This window comes from Pimephales promelas, chromosome 17 (genome assembly GCF_988280905.1).
Source record: "Pimephales promelas chromosome 17, fPimPro1.hap1.1, whole genome shotgun sequence".
Lineage (NCBI taxonomy): Eukaryota > Metazoa > Chordata > Actinopteri > Cypriniformes > Leuciscidae > Pimephales > Pimephales promelas.
Genome location: NC_142785.1, coordinates 913,566 through 930,418, shown reverse-complemented (window position 1 = coordinate 930,418; position 16,853 = coordinate 913,566). Strand labels below are relative to the sequence as shown.

The window sequence follows — 16,853 nt, the reverse complement described above, 5'->3', positions numbered from 1 at the left end:
TCTCATGGCCCTCTATCAGAATCCAGAGTTTTGAGAAGATTGGGAATACTTAATTTTTCACTAAAAAAAAAACGTAAGGGGTAACACTGTCGTTTTTTTTTCTGGTCGAAATTTTGAGTTTCAATATCTCAGCTCTGGAAGGGTCTAAAGCCTCCATTTTTGCACTCAGGTCTATGTCTCATGGCCCTCTATCAGAATCCAGAGTTTTGAGAAGATTGGGGATACTTAATTTTTCACCCCCAAAAAAAAACGTAAGGGGTAACACTGTCGTTTTTTTTTTCTGGTCGAAATTTAGATTTTCGATATCTCGCCTCAGGAAGGGTCTAGAGCCTCCATTTTTGCACTCAGGTTTAAGTCTCATGGCCCTCTGTCACAATCTAGAGTTTTGAGAAGATTGGGGATACTTAATTTTTCGCCCAAAAAAAAAACGTAAGGGGTACCACTGTCGTTTTTTTTTCTTGTCGAAATTTAGAGTTTTGATATCTCAGCTCTGGAAGGGTCTAAAGCCTCCATTTTTGCACTCAGGTCCATGTCTCATGGCCCTCTATCAGAATCCAGAGTTTTGAGAAGATTGGGGATACTTAATTTTTCGCCCCCAAAAAAAACCGTAAGGGGTAACACTGTCGTTTTTTTTTCGGGTCGAAATTTTGAGTTTCGATATCTCAGCTCTGGAAGGGTCTAGAGCCTCCATTTTTGCACTCAGGTTTAAGTCTCATGGCCCTCTATCAGAATCCAGAGTTTTGAGAAGATTGGGAATACTTAATTTTTCGCCCCAAAAAAAAAACGTAAGGGGTAACACTGTCGTTTTTTTTTCGGGTCGAAATTTTGAGTTTCGATATCTCAGCTCAGGAAGGGTCTAGAGCCTCCATTTTTGCACTCAGGTTTAAGTCTCATGGCCCTCTATCAGAATCCAGAGTTTTGAGAAGATTGGGGATACTTAATTTTTCGCCCAAAAAAAAAACCGTAAGGGGTAACACTGTCGTTTATTTTTCGGGTCGAAATTTTGAGTTTCGATATCTCAGCTCTGGAAGGGTCTAGAGCCTCCATTTTTGCACTCAGGTTTAAGTCTCATGGCCCTCTATCAGAATCCAGAGTTTTGAGAAGATTGGGGATACTTAATTTTTCACCCCAAAAAAAAAAACGTAAGGGGTAACACTGTCGTTTTTTTTTCTGGTCGAAATTTAGATTTTCGATATCTCGCCTCAGGAAGGGTCTAGAGCCTCCATTTTTGCACTCAGGTTTAAGTCTCATGGCCCTCTATCAGAATCCAGAGTTTTGAGAAGATTGGGGATACTTAATTTTTCGCCCCCAAAAAAAACCGTAAGGGGTAACACTGTCGTTTTTTTTTCGGGTCGAAATTTTGAGTTTCGATATCTCAGCTCTGGAAGGGTCTAGAGCCTCCATTTTTGCACTCAGGTTTAAGTCTCATGGCCCTCTATCAGAATCCAGAGTTTTGAGAAGATTGGGAATACTTAATTTTTCGCCCCAAAAAAAAAACGTAAGGGGTAACACTGTCGTTTTTTTTTCGGGTCGAAATTTTGAGTTTCGATATCTCAGCTCAGGAAGGGTCTAAAGCCTCCATTTTTGCACTCAGGTCCATGTCTCATGGCCCTCTATCAGAATCCAGAGTTTTGAGAAGATTGGGGATACTTAATTTTTCGCCCAAAAAAAAAACCGTAAGGGGTAACACTGTCGTTTTTTTTTCGGGTCGAAATTTTGAGTTTCGATATCTCAGCTCTGGAAGGGTCTAGAGCCTCCATTTTTGCACTCAGGTTTAAGTCTCATGGCCCTCTATCAGAATCCAGAGTTTTGAGAAGATTGGGAATACTTAATTTTTCGCCCCCAAAAAAAAACGTAAGGGGTAACACTGTCGTTTTTTTTTCGGGTCGAAATTTTGAGTTTCGATATCTCAGCTCAGGAAGGGTCTAGAGCCTCCATTTTTGCACTCAGGTTTAAGTCTCATGGCCCTCTACCAGAATCCAGAGTTTTGAGAAGATTGGGAATACTTAATTTTTCACCCAAAAAAAAAAAAACGTAAGGGGTAACACTGTCGTTTTTTTTTCTGGTTGAAATTTTGAGTTTCAATATCTCAGCTCTGGAAGGGTCTAGAGCCTCCATTGTTGCACTCAGGTCTAAGTCTCATGGCCCTCTATCAGAATCCAGAGTTTTAAAAAGATTGGGGATACTTAATTTTTCACCCAAAAAAAAAAACGTAAGGGGTAACACTGTCGTTTTTTTTTTTTCTGGTCGAAATTATGATTTTCGATATCTCAGCTCAGGAAGGGTCTAGAGCCTCAATTTTTGCACTCAGGTTTAAGTCTCATGGCCCTCTCTCAGAATCCAGAGTTTTGAGAAGATTGGGGATACTTAATTTTTCGCCCAAAAAAAAAAAACGTAAGGGGTAACACTGTCGTTTTTTTTTCTGTTCGAAATTTTGATTTTCGATATCTCAGCTCAGGAAGGGTCTAGAGCCTCCATTTTTGCACTCAGGTTTAAGTCTCATGGCCCTCTATCAGAATCCAGAGTTTTGAGAAGATTGGGAATACTTAATTTTTCACCCCAAAAAAAAACGTAAGGGGTACCACTGTCGTTTTTTTTTCTTGTCGAAATTTAGAGTTTTGATATCTCAGCTCTGGAAGGGTCTAAAGCCTCCATTTTTGCACTCAGGTCTATGTCTCATGGCCCTCTATCAGAATCCAGAGTTTTGAGAAGATTGGGGATACTTAATTTTTCACCCCCCAAAAAAAACGTAAGGGGTAACACTGTCGTTTTTTTTTCTGGTCGAAATTTAGATTTTCGATATCTCGCCTCAGGAAGGGTCTAGAGCCTCCATTTTTGCACTCAGGTTTAAGTCTCATGGCCCTCTGTCACAATCTAGAGTTTTGAGAAGATTGGGGATACTTAATTTTTCGCCCAAAAAAAAACCGTAAGGGGTACCACTGTCGTTTTTTTTTCTTGTCGAAATTTAGAGTTTTGATATCTCAGCTCTGGAAGGGTCTAAAGCCTCCATTTTTGCACTCAGGTCCATGTCTCATGGCCCTCTACCAGAATCCAGAGTTTTGAGAAGATTGGGAATACTTAATTTTTCGCCCCAAAAAAAAAACGTAAGGGGTAACACTGTCGTTTTTTTTTCGGGTCGAAATTTTGAGTTTCGATATCTCAGCTCTGGAAGGGTCTAGAGCCTCCATTTTTGCACTCAGGTTTAAGTCTCATGGCCCTCTATCAGAATCCAGAGTTTTGAGAAGATTGGGAATACTTAATTTTTCGCCCCAAAAAAAAAACGTAAGGGGTAACACTGTCGTTTTTTTTTCGGGTCGAAATTTTGAGTTTCGATATCTCAGCTCAGGAAGGGTCTAGAGCCTCCATTTTTGCACTCAGGTTTAAGTCTCATGGCCCTCTGTCAGAATCCAGAGTTTTGAGAAGATTGGAGATACTTAATTTTTCGCCCAAAAAAAAAAACGTGAGGGGTAACACTGTCGTTTTTTTTTCTGGTCGAAATTTAGAGTTTTGATATCTCAGCTCTGGAAGGGTCTAGAGCCTCCATTTTTGCACTCAGGTTTAAGTCTCATGGCCCTCTATCAGAATCCAGAGTTTTGAGAAGATTGGGGATACTTAATTTTTCGCCCAAAAAAAAAACCGTAAGGGGTAACACTGTCGTTTATTTTTCGGGTCGAAATTTTGAGTTTCGATATCTCAGCTCTGGAAGGGTCTAGAGCCTCCATTTTTGCACTCAGGTTTAAGTCTCATGGCCCTCTATCAGAATCCAGAGTTTTGAGAAGATTGGGGATACTTAATTTTTCACCCAAAAAAAAAAAACGTAAGGGGTAACACTGTCGTTTTTTTTTCTGGTCGAAATTTAGATTTTCGATATCTCGCCTCAGGAAGGGTCTAGAGCCTCCATTTTTGCACTCAGGTTTAAGTCTCATGGCCCTCTCTCAGAATCCAGAGTTTTGAGAAGATTGGGGATACTTAATTTTTCGCCCAAAAAAAAAAACGTAAGGGGTAACACTGTCGTTTTTTTTTCTGGTCGAAATTTTGATTTTCGATATCTCAGCTCAGGAAGGGTCTAGAGCCTCCATTTTTGCACTCAGGTTTAAGTCTCATGGCCCTCTATCAGAATCCAGAGTTTTGAGAAGATTGGGAATACTTAATTTTTCACCCAAAAAAAAAAACGTAAGGGGTAACACTGTCGTTTTTTTTTCTGGTCTAAATTTTGAGTTTCAATATCTCAGCTCTGGAAGGGTCTAAAGCCTCCATTTTTGCACTCAGGTCTATGTCTCATGGCCCTCTATCAGAATCCAGAGTTTTGAGAAGATTGGGGATACTTAATTTTTCACCCAAAAAAAAAAAACGTAAGGGGTAACACTGTCGTTTTTTTTTTTTCTGGTCGAAATTATGATTTTCGATATCTCAGCTCAGGAAGGGTCTAGAGCCTCAATTTTTGCACTCAGGTTTAAGTCTCATGGCCCTCTATCAGAATCCAGAGTTTTGAGAAGATTGGGAATACTTAATTTTTCACTAAAAAAAAAACGTAAGGGGTAACACTGTCGTTTTTTTTTCTGGTCGAAATTTTGAGTTTCAATATCTCAGCTCTGGAAGGGTCTAAAGCCTCCATTTTTGCACTCAGGTCTATGTCTCATGGCCCTCTATCAGAATCCAGAGTTTTGAGAAGATTGGGGATACTTAATTTTTCACCCCCCAAAAAAAACGTAAGGGGTAACACTGTCGTTTTTTTTTCTGGTCGAAATTTAGATTTTCGATATCTCGCCTCAGGAAGGGTCTAGAGCCTCCATTTTTGCACTCAGGTTTAAGTCTCATGGCCCTCTGTCACAATCTAGAGTTTTGAGAAGATTGGGGATACTTAATTTTTCGCCCAAAAAAAAAACGTAAGGGGTACCACTGTCGTTTTTTTTTCTTGTCGAAATTTAGAGTTTTGATATCTCAGCTCTGGAAGGGTCTAAAGCCTCCATTTTTGCACTCAGGTCCATGTCTCATGGCCCTCTATCAGAATCCAGAGTTTTGAGAAGATTGGGGATACTTAATTTTTCGCCCCCAAAAAAAACCGTAAGGGGTAACACTGTCGTTTTTTTTTCGGGTCGAAATTTTGAGTTTCGATATCTCAGCTCTGGAAGGGTCTAGAGCCTCCATTTTTGCACTCAGGTTTAAGTCTCATGGCCCTCTATCAGAATCCAGAGTTTTGAGAAGATTGGGAATACTTAATTTTTCGCCCCAAAAAAAAAACGTAAGGGGTAACACTGTCGTTTTTTTTTCGGGTCGAAATTTTGAGTTTCGATATCTCAGCTCAGGAAGGGTCTAGAGCCTCCATTTTTGCACTCAGGTTTAAGTCTCATGGCCCTCTATCAGAATCCAGAGTTTTGAGAAGATTGGGGATACTTAATTTTTCGCCCAAAAAAAAAACCGTAAGGGGTAACACTGTCGTTTATTTTTCGGGTCGAAATTTTGAGTTTCGATATCTCAGCTCTGGAAGGGTCTAGAGCCTCCATTTTTGCACTCAGGTTTAAGTCTCATGGCCCTCTATCAGAATCCAGAGTTTTGAGAAGATTGGGGATACTTAATTTTTCACCCCAAAAAAAAAAACGTAAGGGGTAACACTGTCGTTTTTTTTTCTGGTCGAAATTTAGATTTTCGATATCTCGCCTCAGGAAGGGTCTAGAGCCTCCATTTTTGCACTCAGGTTTAAGTCTCATGGCCCTCTCTCAGAATCCAGAGTTTTGAGAAGATTGGGGATACTTAATTTTTCGCCCAAAAAAAAAAAACGTAACGGGTAACACTGTCGTTTTTTTTTCTGTTCGAAATTTTGATTTTCGATATCTCAGCTCAGGAAGGGTCTAGAGCCTCCATTTTTGCACTCAGGTCTATGTCTCATGGCCCTCTATCAGAATCCAGAGTTTTGAGAAGATTGGGGATACTTAATTTTTCACCCCAAAAAAAAAACGTAAGGAGTAACACTGTCGTTTTTTTTTCTGGTCGAAATTTAGATTTTCGATATCTCGCCTCAGGAAGGGTCTAGAGCCTCCATTTTTGCACTCAGGTTTAAGTCTCATGGCCCTCTGTCAGAATCTAGAGTTTTGAGAAGATTGGGGATACTTAATTTTTCGCCCAAAAAAAAACGTAAGGGGTAACACTGTCGTTTTTTTTTCTAGTCGAAATTTAGAGTTTTGATATCTCAGCTCTGGAAGGGTCTAAAGCCTCCATTTTTGCACTCAGGTCCATGTCTCATGGCCCTCTATCAGAATCCAGAGTTTTGAGAAGATTGGGGATACTTAATTTTTCGCCCCCCAAAAAAAACGTAAGGGGTAACACTGTCGTTTTTTTTTTCGGGTCGAAATTTTGAGTTTTGATATCTCAGCTCTGGAAGGGTCTAAAGCCTCCATTTTTGCACTCAGGTCTATGTCTCATGGCCCTCTATCAGAATCCAGAGTTTTGAGAAGATTGGGGATACTTAATTTTTCGCCCAAAAAAAAAAATGTAAGGGGTAACACTGTCGTTTTTTTTTCGGGTCGAAATTTTGAGTTTCGATATCTCAGCTCAGGAAGGGTCTAGAGCCTCCATTTTTGCACTCAGGTTTAAGTCTCATGGCCCTCTATCAGAATCCAGAGTTTTGAGAAGATTGGGAATACTTAATTTTTCGCCCAAAAAAAAAACGTAAGGGGTAACACTGTCGTTTTTTTTTCGGGTCGAAATTTTGAGTTTCGATATCTCAGCTCAGGAAGGGTCTAAAGCCTCCATTTTTGCACTCAGGTCTATGTCTCATGGCCCTCTATCAGAATCCAGAGTTTTGAGAAGATTGGGGATACTTAATTTTTCGCCCAAAAAAAAAAACGTAAGGGGTAACACTGTCGTTTTTTTTTTCGGGTCGAAATTTTGAGTTTCGATATCTCGCCTCAGGAAGGGTCTAGAGCCTCCATTTTTGCACTCAGGTTTAAGTCTCATGGCCCTCTGTCAGAATCCAGAGTTTTGAGAAGATTGGGGATACTTAATTTTTCGCCCAAAAAAAAAACGTGAGGGGTAACACTGTCGTTTTTTTTTCTGGTCGAAATTTAGAGTTTTGATATCTCAGCTCTGGAAGGGTCTAGAGCCTCCATTTTTGCACTCAGGTTTAAGTCTCATGGCCCTCTATCAGAATCCAGAGTTTTGAGAAGATTGGGGATACTTAATTTTTCGCCCAAAAAAAAAACGTAAGGGGTAACACTGTCGTTTTTTTTTTCGGGTCGAAATTTTGAGTTTCGATATCTCAGTTCTGGAAGGGTCTAGAGCCTCCATTTTTGCACTCAGGTTTTAGTCTCATGGCCCTCTATCAGAATCCAGAGTTTTGAGAAGATTGGGGATACTTAATTTTTCGCCCCAAAAAAAAAACGTAAGGGGTAACACTGTCGTTTTTTTTTCTGGCCGAAATTTAGATTTTCGATATCTCGCCTCAGGAAGGGTCTAGAGCCTCCATTTTTGCACTCAGGTTTAAGTCTCATGGCCCTCTCTCAGAATCCAGAGTTTTGAGAAGATTGGGGATACTTAATTTTTCGCCCAAAAAAAAAAAAAACGTAAGGGGTAACACTGTCGTTTTTTTTTCTGTTCGAAATTTTGATTTTCGATATCTCAGCTCAGGAAGGGTCTAGAGCCTCCATTTTTGCACTCAGGTTTAAGTCTCATGGCCCTCTATCAGAATCCAGAGTTTTGAGAAGATTGGGAATACTTAATTTTTCACCCAAAAAAAAAACGTAAGGGGTAACACTGTCGTTTTTTTTTCTGGTCGAAATTTTGAGTTTCAATATCTCAGCTCTGGAAGGGTCTAAAGCCTCCATTTTTGCACTCAGGTCTATGTCTCATGGCCCTCTATCAGAATCCAGAGTTTTGAGAAGATTGGGGATACTTAATTTTTCACCCCCCCAAAAAAAACGTAAGGGGTAACACTGTCGTTTTTTTTCTGGTCGAAATTTAGATTTTCGATATCTCGCCTCAGGAAGGGTCTAGAGCCTCCATTTTTGCACTCAGGTTTAAGTCTCATGGCCCTCTGTCACAATCTAGAGTTTTGAGAAGATTGGGGATACTTAATTTTTCGCCCAAAAAAAAACGTAAGGGGTACCACTGTCGTTTTTTTTTCTTGTCGAAATTTAGAGTTTTGATATCTCAGCTCTGGAAGGGTCTAAAGCCTCCATTTTTGCACTCAGGTCCATGTCTCATGGCCCTCTATCAGAATCCAGAGTTTTGAGAAGATTGGGGATACTTAATTTTTCGCCCCCCAAAAAAAACGTAAGGGGTAACACTGTCGTTTTTTTTTCGGGTCGAAATTTTGAGTTTTGATATCTCAGCTCTGGAAGGGTCTAAAGCCTCCATTTTTGCACTCAGGTCTATGTCTCATGGCCCTCTATCAGAATCCAGAGTTTTGAGAAGATTGGGAATACTTAATTTTTCGCCCCCAAAAAAAAAACGTAAGGGGTAACACTGTCGTTTTTTTTTCGGGTCGAAATTTTGAGTTTCGATATCTCAGCTCAGGAAGGGTCTAAAGCCTCCATTTTTGCACTCAGGTCTATGTCTCATGGCCCTCTATCAGAATCCAGAGTTTTGAGAAGATTGGGGATACTTAATTTTTCGCCCAAAAAAAAAAAACGTAAGGGGTGACACTGTCGTTTTTTTTTCGGGTCGAAATTTAGAGTTTCGATATCTCGCCTCAGGAAGGGTCTAGAGCCTCCATTTTTGCACTCAGGTTTAAGTCTCATGGCCCTCTGTCAGAATCCAGAGTTTTGAGAAGATTGGGGATACTTAATTTTTCGCCCAAAAAAAAAAAAACGTGAGGGGTAACACTGTCGTTTTTTTTCTGGTCGAAATTTAGATTTTCGATATCTCAGCTCTGGAAGGGTCTAGAGCCTCCATTTTTGCACTCAGGTTTAAGTCTCATGGCCCTCTGTCACAATCTAGAGTTTTGAGAAGATTGGGGATACTTAATTTTTCGCCCAAAAAAAAAAACGTAAGGGGTACCACTGTCGTTTTTTTTTCTTGTCGAAATTTAGAGTTTTGATATCTCAGCTCTGGAAGGGTCTAAAGCCTCCATTTTTGCACTCAGGTCCATGTCTCATGGCCCTCTATCAGAATCCAGAGTTTTGAGAAGATTGGGGATACTTAATTTTTCGCCCAAAAAAAAAACCGTAAGGGGTAACACTGTCGTTTTTTTTTCGGGTCGAAATTTTGAGTTTCGATATCTCAGCTCTGGAAGGGTCTAGAGCCTCCATTTTTGCACTCAGGTTTAAGTCTCATGGCCCTCTATCAGAATCCAGAGTTTTGAGAAGATTGGGAATACTTAATTTTTCGCCCCAAAAAAAAAACGTAAGGGGTAACACTGTCGTTTTTTTTTCGGGTCGAAATTTTGAGTTTCGATATCTCAGCTCAGGAAGGGTCTAGAGCCTCCATTTTTGCACTCAGGTTTAAGTCTCATGGCCCTCTATCAGAATCCAGAGTTTTGAGAAGATTGGGAATACTTAATTTTTCACCCAAAAAAAAAAAAACGTAAGGGGTAACACTGTCGTTTTTTTTTCTGGTTGAAATTTTGAGTTTCAATATCTCAGCTCTGGAAGGGTCTAGAGCCTCCATTGTTGCACTCAGGTCTAAGTCTCATGGCCCTCTATCAGAATCCAGAGTTTTAAAAAGATTGGGGATACTTAATTTTTCACCCAAAAAAAAAAACGTAAGGGGTAACACTGTCGTTTTTTTTTTTTCTGGTCGAAATTATGATTTTCGATATCTCAGCTCAGGAAGGGTCTAGAGCCTCAATTTTTGCACTCAGGTTTAAGTCTCATGGCCCTCTCTCAGAATCCAGAGTTTTGAGAAGATTGGGGATACTTAATTTTTCGCCCAAAAAAAAAAAACGTAAGGGGTAACACTGTCGTTTTTTTTTCTGTTCGAAATTTTGATTTTCGATATCTCAGCTTAGGAAGGGTCTAGAGCCTCCATTTTTGCACTCAGGTTTAAGTCTCATGGCCCTCTATCAGAATCCAGAGTTTTGAGAAGATTGGGAATACTTAATTTTTCACCCCAAAAAAAAACGTAAGGGGTACCACTGTCGTTTTTTTTTCTTGTCGAAATTTAGAGTTTCGATATCTCAGCTCTGGAAGGGTCTAAAGCCTCCATTTTTGCACTCAGGTCTATGTCTCATGGCCCTCTATCAGAATCCAGAGTTTTGAGAAGATTGGGGATACTTAATTTTTCACCCCCCAAAAAAAACGTAAGGGGTAACACTGTCGTTTTTTTTTCTGGTCGAAATTTAGATTTTCGATATCTCGCCTCAGGAAGGGTCTAGAGCCTCCATTTTTGCACTCAGGTTTAAGTCTCATGGCCCTCTGTCACAATCTAGAGTTTTGAGAAGATTGGGGATACTTAATTTTTCGCCCAAAAAAAAACCGTAAGGGGTACCACTGTCTTTTTTTTTTCTTGTCGAAATTTAGAGTTTTGATATCTCAGCTCTGGAAGGGTCTAAAGCCTCCATTTTTGCACTCAGGTCCATGTCTCATGGCCCTCTATCAGAATCCAGAGTTTTGAGAAGATTGGGGATACTTAATTTTTCGCCCAAAAAAAAAACCGTAAGGGGTAACACTGTCGTTTTTTTTTCGGGTCGAAATTTTGAGTTTCGATATCTCAGCTCTGGAAGGGTCTAGAGCCTCCATTTTTGCACTCAGGTTTAAGTCTCATGGCCCTCTATCAGAATCCAGAGTTTTGAGAAGATTGGGAATACTTAATTTTTCGCCCCCAAAAAAAAACGTAAGGGGTAACACTGTCGTTTTTTTTTCGGGTCGAAATTTTGAGTTTCGATATCTCAGCTCAGGAAGGGTCTAGAGCCTCCATTTTTGCACTCAGGTTTAAGTCTCATGGCCCTCTATCAGAATCCAGAGTTTTGAGAAGATTGGGAATACTTAATTTTTCACCCAAAAAAAAAAAAACGTAAGGGGTAACACTGTCGTTTTTTTTTCTGGTTGAAATTTTGAGTTTCAATATCTCAGCTCTGGAAGGGTCTAGAGCCTCCATTGTTGCACTCAGGTCTAAGTCTCATGGCCCTCTATCAGAATCCAGAGTTTTAAAAAGATTGGGGATACTTAATTTTTCACCCAAAAAAAAAAACGTAAGGGGTAACACTGTCGTTTTTTTTTTTCTGGTCGAAATTATGATTTTCGATATCTCAGCTCAGGAAGGGTCTAGAGCCTCAATTTTTGCACTCAGGTTTAAGTCTCATGGCCCTCTCTCAGAATCCAGAGTTTTGAGAAGATTGGGGATACTTAATTTTTCGCCCAAAAAAAAAAAACGTAAGGGGTAACACTGTCGTTTTTTTTTCTGTTCGAAATTTTGATTTTCGATATCTCAGCTCAGGAAGGGTCTAGAGCCTCCATTTTTGCACTCAGGTTTAAGTCTCATGGCCCTCTATCAGAATCCAGAGTTTTGAGAAGATTGGGAATACTTAATTTTTCACCCCAAAAAAAAACGTAAGGGGTACCACTGTCGTTTTTTTTTCTTGTCGAAATTTAGAGTTTTGATATCTCAGCTCTGGAAGGGTCTAAAGCCTCCATTTTTGCACTCAGGTCTATGTCTCATGGCCCTCTATCAGAATCCAGAGTTTTGAGAAGATTGGGGATACTTAATTTTTCACCCCCCAAAAAAAACGTAAGGGGTAACACTGTCGTTTTTTTTTCTGGTCGAAATTTAGATTTTCGATATCTCGCCTCAGGAAGGGTCTAGAGCCTCCATTTTTGCACTCAGGTTTAAGTCTCATGGCCCTCTGTCACAATCTAGAGTTTTGAGAAGATTGGGGATACTTAATTTTTCGCCCAAAAAAAAACCGTAAGGGGTACCACTGTCGTTTTTTTTTCTTGTCGAAATTTAGAGTTTTGATATCTCAGCTCTGGAAGGGTCTAAAGCCTCCATTTTTGCACTCAGGTCCATGTCTCATGGCCCTCTACCAGAATCCAGAGTTTTGAGAAGATTGGGAATACTTAATTTTTCGCCCCAAAAAAAAAACGTAAGGGGTAACACTGTCGTTTTTTTTTCGGGTCGAAATTTTGAGTTTCGATATCTCAGCTCTGGAAGGGTCTAGAGCCTCCATTTTTGCACTCAGGTTTAAGTCTCATGGCCCTCTATCAGAATCCAGAGTTTTGAGAAGATTGGGAATACTTAATTTTTCGCCCCAAAAAAAAAACGTAAGGGGTAACACAGTGGCGGCTCCTGCAAAATCTCTCAGGGGGGGCAAATATTTGGATGATTGATAAGGACAAGGCCCACCCATGCAATGGATAAATTAAGAGCTTAAGCATGTAAAGTCAACTTCACTTTAATATTAATGACAAATAAAGTGACTTAATAACAATAAATCTTCTTGTTTCTATACTCACTATTATTACACTTATTACATCACATTAAAGAGATTCGGCACACAAATTAAGATATTTTTGATTATATCTAAGAGCTGGATCACTCCTCCATACACAGCAAATTCTGGTTTTTGGAATAAACTCCGTTAGTTAAAATCAACTCAATCTGAGTGTACATGTGAGACCATCAAATAGACTCCAGCACAGAGTTAAAATAACTCTGCTCTTGGAGTTGAATTTTTAACACTTTTTCAGAGTTAAAATTTATGGAGTTAAAATACTAAACCTACGGAGAGTAAATGGAACTCTAAAAATAATTATATGAACTCATTACCAGTGTTAAAAAGTAACACTTAAAAAAATATTTAGAGTTAACATTTATTTAACACAATATAATGTTTTGTGTGGAAATTACTGCACTGAACACCATATTCTTGATTTACGTTACTGCCTTTATTTCAGCAAATCCATTTGGTTCAGATTTGAGGAGGAGTAACCTTCAACCGCTTGTCTGCAGGACAGTCGTATCTGAAGATCACAAAAACAACAGTATGAGGAATAATCTAGCACCATTCATTGAGAATGCAAAAATATATTAGCTGAAAATCATGCACATCGTGATCGTGGGTCACCACTAATACGTAGCCTAACGTTATAGCTGTTACAATTCAAATCATTGCAGGCCTACACAGCACAACTATATCTTATTTTCCAGGGTAACGTTAGACACTGCAATTGTGTAACCACGCTATTCCTGTAATGCATTGATGCATCAATTTCACGGTAAAACACTCATTTTCAGAAACATGGTGAATGGAAAGACGGTTAGCTAATGTTAACTCGTTTACATCGACAAAAACTCCACGCAAATAGCCATTTAAAAATTTGAAACAATAAGTAAACAAACGTTCAACAGCAAGTTTGTCAGAGTCGTTGACGTTAGTAAACAGTATAACTAGCCTATAACGTAACAGCTACGCGATGACCAAACGTGTTTGTCAGAAAATATAGAACATTTTTAAATATATTCTCTTTTACCTACCTCACGACGAGGCACATAAGTCCATTATTCCTTTATCCAGCGGCAGGGTCGTGTCGTGGCGCACTTCTCAAAAATAACTCCAGGTGTAGCTAGTGTTAAAACCAAAACACACTCCTGAACACCAATGAATGAACTGAAAATACAACACAGCCGGGGAGTATCCAATAACACAAAGTGTAGTCAGAGTTAAAAAAATAAAAACTCATGATTTTTCAACTCCTGAAATTTGCTGTGTAGGCTTCTAAAGGACTGTGTTCGCCATGACGTTGTTCAAGTTCAACTGTCTAAGCCACAACTCGCGAGATGTCCCAACAGTCTCTCTCACTCTCGCTTTTTTTTTAAAATCAATTTGATAAAGATAATAAAGTAGTGTTTCATTTTTTTTATTGTTGCTGTTTGAATTCAAAAATGTTTTAAAATATTATTTGTCAAATATTAAAGATTTTTAATAGTGTATGTTTGTTCCCACCAATCGCTGCACAAGTTAAGGATACGTATGATGATGTAAGCACGCTAGTGCGAGCCCTCCCGGAACCCATAGAGAATGCGTTGCAGTGCCTGCAGTTCGAAAAAAAACATCTTTGAATGCAAGTCTATGGGAACACTCTGGGCGATTCTCAGCCAGAGTGAAATCGCCCAAAAAGAGGCGGTACTCCACAGAACGTGACATGACGCTGATTGGACTATATAGTGATGGCTAGCGTAACTCTCTGGTTGAATGAGATTGTGAATGTGATTCACATTTTGGAGGTGCGTCGCCCAATCGCCCCAATGAAGAAACCGCCCCTGGGGTAACACTGTCGTTTTTTTTTCGGGTCGAAATTTTGAGTTTCGATATCTCAGCTCAGGAAGGGTCTAGAGCCTCCATTTTTGCACTCAGGTTTAAGTCTCATGGCCCTCTGTCAGAATCCAGAGTTTTGAGAAGATTGGAGATACTTAATTTTTCGCCCAAAAAAAAAAACGTGAGGGGTAACACTGTCGTTTTTTTTTCTGGTCGAAATTTAGAGTTTTGATATCTCAGCTCTGGAAGGGTCTAGAGCCTCCATTTTTGCACTCAGGTTTAAGTCTCATGGCCCTCTATCAGAATCCAGAGTTTTGAGAAGATTGGGGATACTTAATTTTTCGCCCAAAAAAAAAACCGTAAGGGGTAACACTGTCGTTTATTTTTCGGGTCGAAATTTTGAGTTTCGATATCTCAGCTCTGGAAGGGTCTAGAGCCTCCATTTTTGCACTCAGGTTTAAGTCTCATGGCCCTCTATCAGAATCCAGAGTTTTGAGAAGATTGGGGATACTTAATTTTTCACCCAAAAAAAAAAAACGTAAGGGGTAACACTGTCGTTTTTTTTTCTGGTCGAAATTTAGATTTTCGATATCTCGCCTCAGGAAGGGTCTAGAGCCTCCATTTTTGCACTCAGGTTTAAGTCTCATGGCCCTCTCTCAGAATCCAGAGTTTTGAGAAGATTGGGGATACTTAATTTTTCGCCCAAAAAAAAAAAACGTAACGGGTAACACTGTCGTTTTTTTTTCTGTTCGAAATTTTGATTTTCGATATCTCAGCTCAGGAAGGGTCTAGAGCCTCCATTTTTGCACTCAGGTCTATGTCTCATGGCCCTCTATCAGAATCCAGAGTTTTGAGAAGATTGGGGATACTTAATTTTTCACCCCAAAAAAAAAACGTAAGGAGTAACACTGTCGTTTTTTTTTCTGGTCGAAATTTAGATTTTCGATATCTCGCCTCAGGAAGGGTCTAGAGCCTCCATTTTTGCACTCAGGTTTAAGTCTCATGGCCCTCTGTCAGCATCTAGAGTTTTGAGAAGATTGGGGATACTTAATTTTTCGCCCAAAAAAAAACGTAAGGGGTAACACTGTCGTTTTTTTTTCTAGTCGAAATTTAGAGTTTTGATATCTCAGCTCTGGAAGGGTCTAGAGCCTCCATTTTTGCACTCAGGTCTAAGTCTCGTGGCCCTCTATCAGAATCCAGAGTTTTGAGAAGATTGGGGATACTTAATTTTTCGCCCAAAAAAAAACGTAAGGGGTAACACTGTCGTTTTTTTTTCTGGTCAAAATTTTGAATTTCGATATCTCAGCTCTGGAAGGGTCTAGAGCCTCCATTTTTGCACTCAGGTCTAAGTCTCGTGGCCCTCTATCAGAATCCAGAGTTTTGAGAAGATTGGGGATACTTAATTTTTCGCCCAAAAAAAAAAAACGTAAGGGGTAACACTGTCGTTTTTTTTTCGGGTCGAAATTTTGAGTTTCGATATCTCAGCTCTGGAAGGGTCTAGAGCCTCCATTGTTGCACTCAGGTCTATGTCTCATGGCCCTCTATCAGAATCCAGAGTTTTGAGAAGATTGGGGATACTTAATTTTTCGCCCAAAAAAAAAAACGTGAGGGGTAACACTGTCGTTTTTTTTTCTGGTCGAAATTTAGAGTTTTGATATCTCAGCTCTGGAAGGGTCTAGAGCCTCCATTTTTGCACTCAGGTTTAAGTCTCATGGCCCTCTATCAGAATCCAGAGTTTTGAGAAGATTGGGGATACTTAATTTTTCGCCCAAAAAAAAAACCGTAAGGGGTAACACTGTCGTTTATTTTTCGGGTCGAAATTTTGAGTTTCGATATCTCAGCTCTGGAAGGGTCTAGAGCCTCCATTTTTGCACTCAGGTTTAAGTCTCATGGCCCTCTATCAGAATCCAGAGTTTTGAGAAGATTGGGGATACTTAATTTTTCACCCAAAAAAAAAAAACGTAAGGGGTAACACTGTCGTTTTTTTTTCTGGTCGAAATTTAGATTTTCGATATCTCGCCTCAGGAAGGGTCTAGAGCCTCCATTTTTGCACTCAGGTTTAAGTCTCATGGCCCTCTATCAGAATCCAGAGTTTTGAGAAGATTGGGGATACTTAATTTTTCGCCCAAAAAAAAAAAACGTAACGGGTAACACTGTCGTTTTTTTTTCTGTTCGAAATTTTGATTTTCGATATCTCAGCTCAGGAAGGGTCTAGAGCCTCCATTTTTGCACTCAGGTCTATGTCTCATGGCCCTCTATCAGAATCCAGAGTTTTGAGAAGATTGGGGATACTTAATTTTTCACCCCAAAAAAAAAACGTAAGGAGTAACACTGTCGTTTTTTTTTCTGGTCGAAATTTAGATTTTCGATATCTCGCCTCAGGAAGGGTCTAGAGCCTCCATTTTTGCACTCAGGTTTAAGTCTCATGGCCCTCTGTCAGAATCTAGAGTTTTGAGAAGATTGGGGATACTTAATTTTTCGCCCAAAAAAAAACGTAAGGGGTAACACTGTCGTTTTTTTTTCTAGTCGAAATTTAGAGTTTTGATATCTCAGCTCTGGAAGGGTCTAAAGCCTCCATTTTTGCACTCAGGTCCATGTCTCATGGCCCTCTGTCACAATCTAGAGTTTTGAGAAGATTGGGGATACTTAATTTTTCGCCCAAAAA

At 39.6% G+C, this 16,853-nt stretch overlaps 1 long non-coding RNA gene across 1 annotated transcript; it reads right to left on the bottom strand.

Moving 5' to 3' along the window:
- Window positions 1–12,796: 12,796 nt before the first annotated feature.
- On the bottom strand, window positions 12,797–14,190 carry LOC148971018 (uncharacterized). The gene is made up of 2 exons (XR_016146947.1): window positions 13,408–14,190; window positions 12,797–12,893 (listed from the first exon to the last, which is right to left on the bottom strand). It is a non-coding gene; the product is annotated as an uncharacterized LOC148971018 (long non-coding RNA).
- Window positions 14,191–16,853: the final 2,663 nt, after the last annotated feature.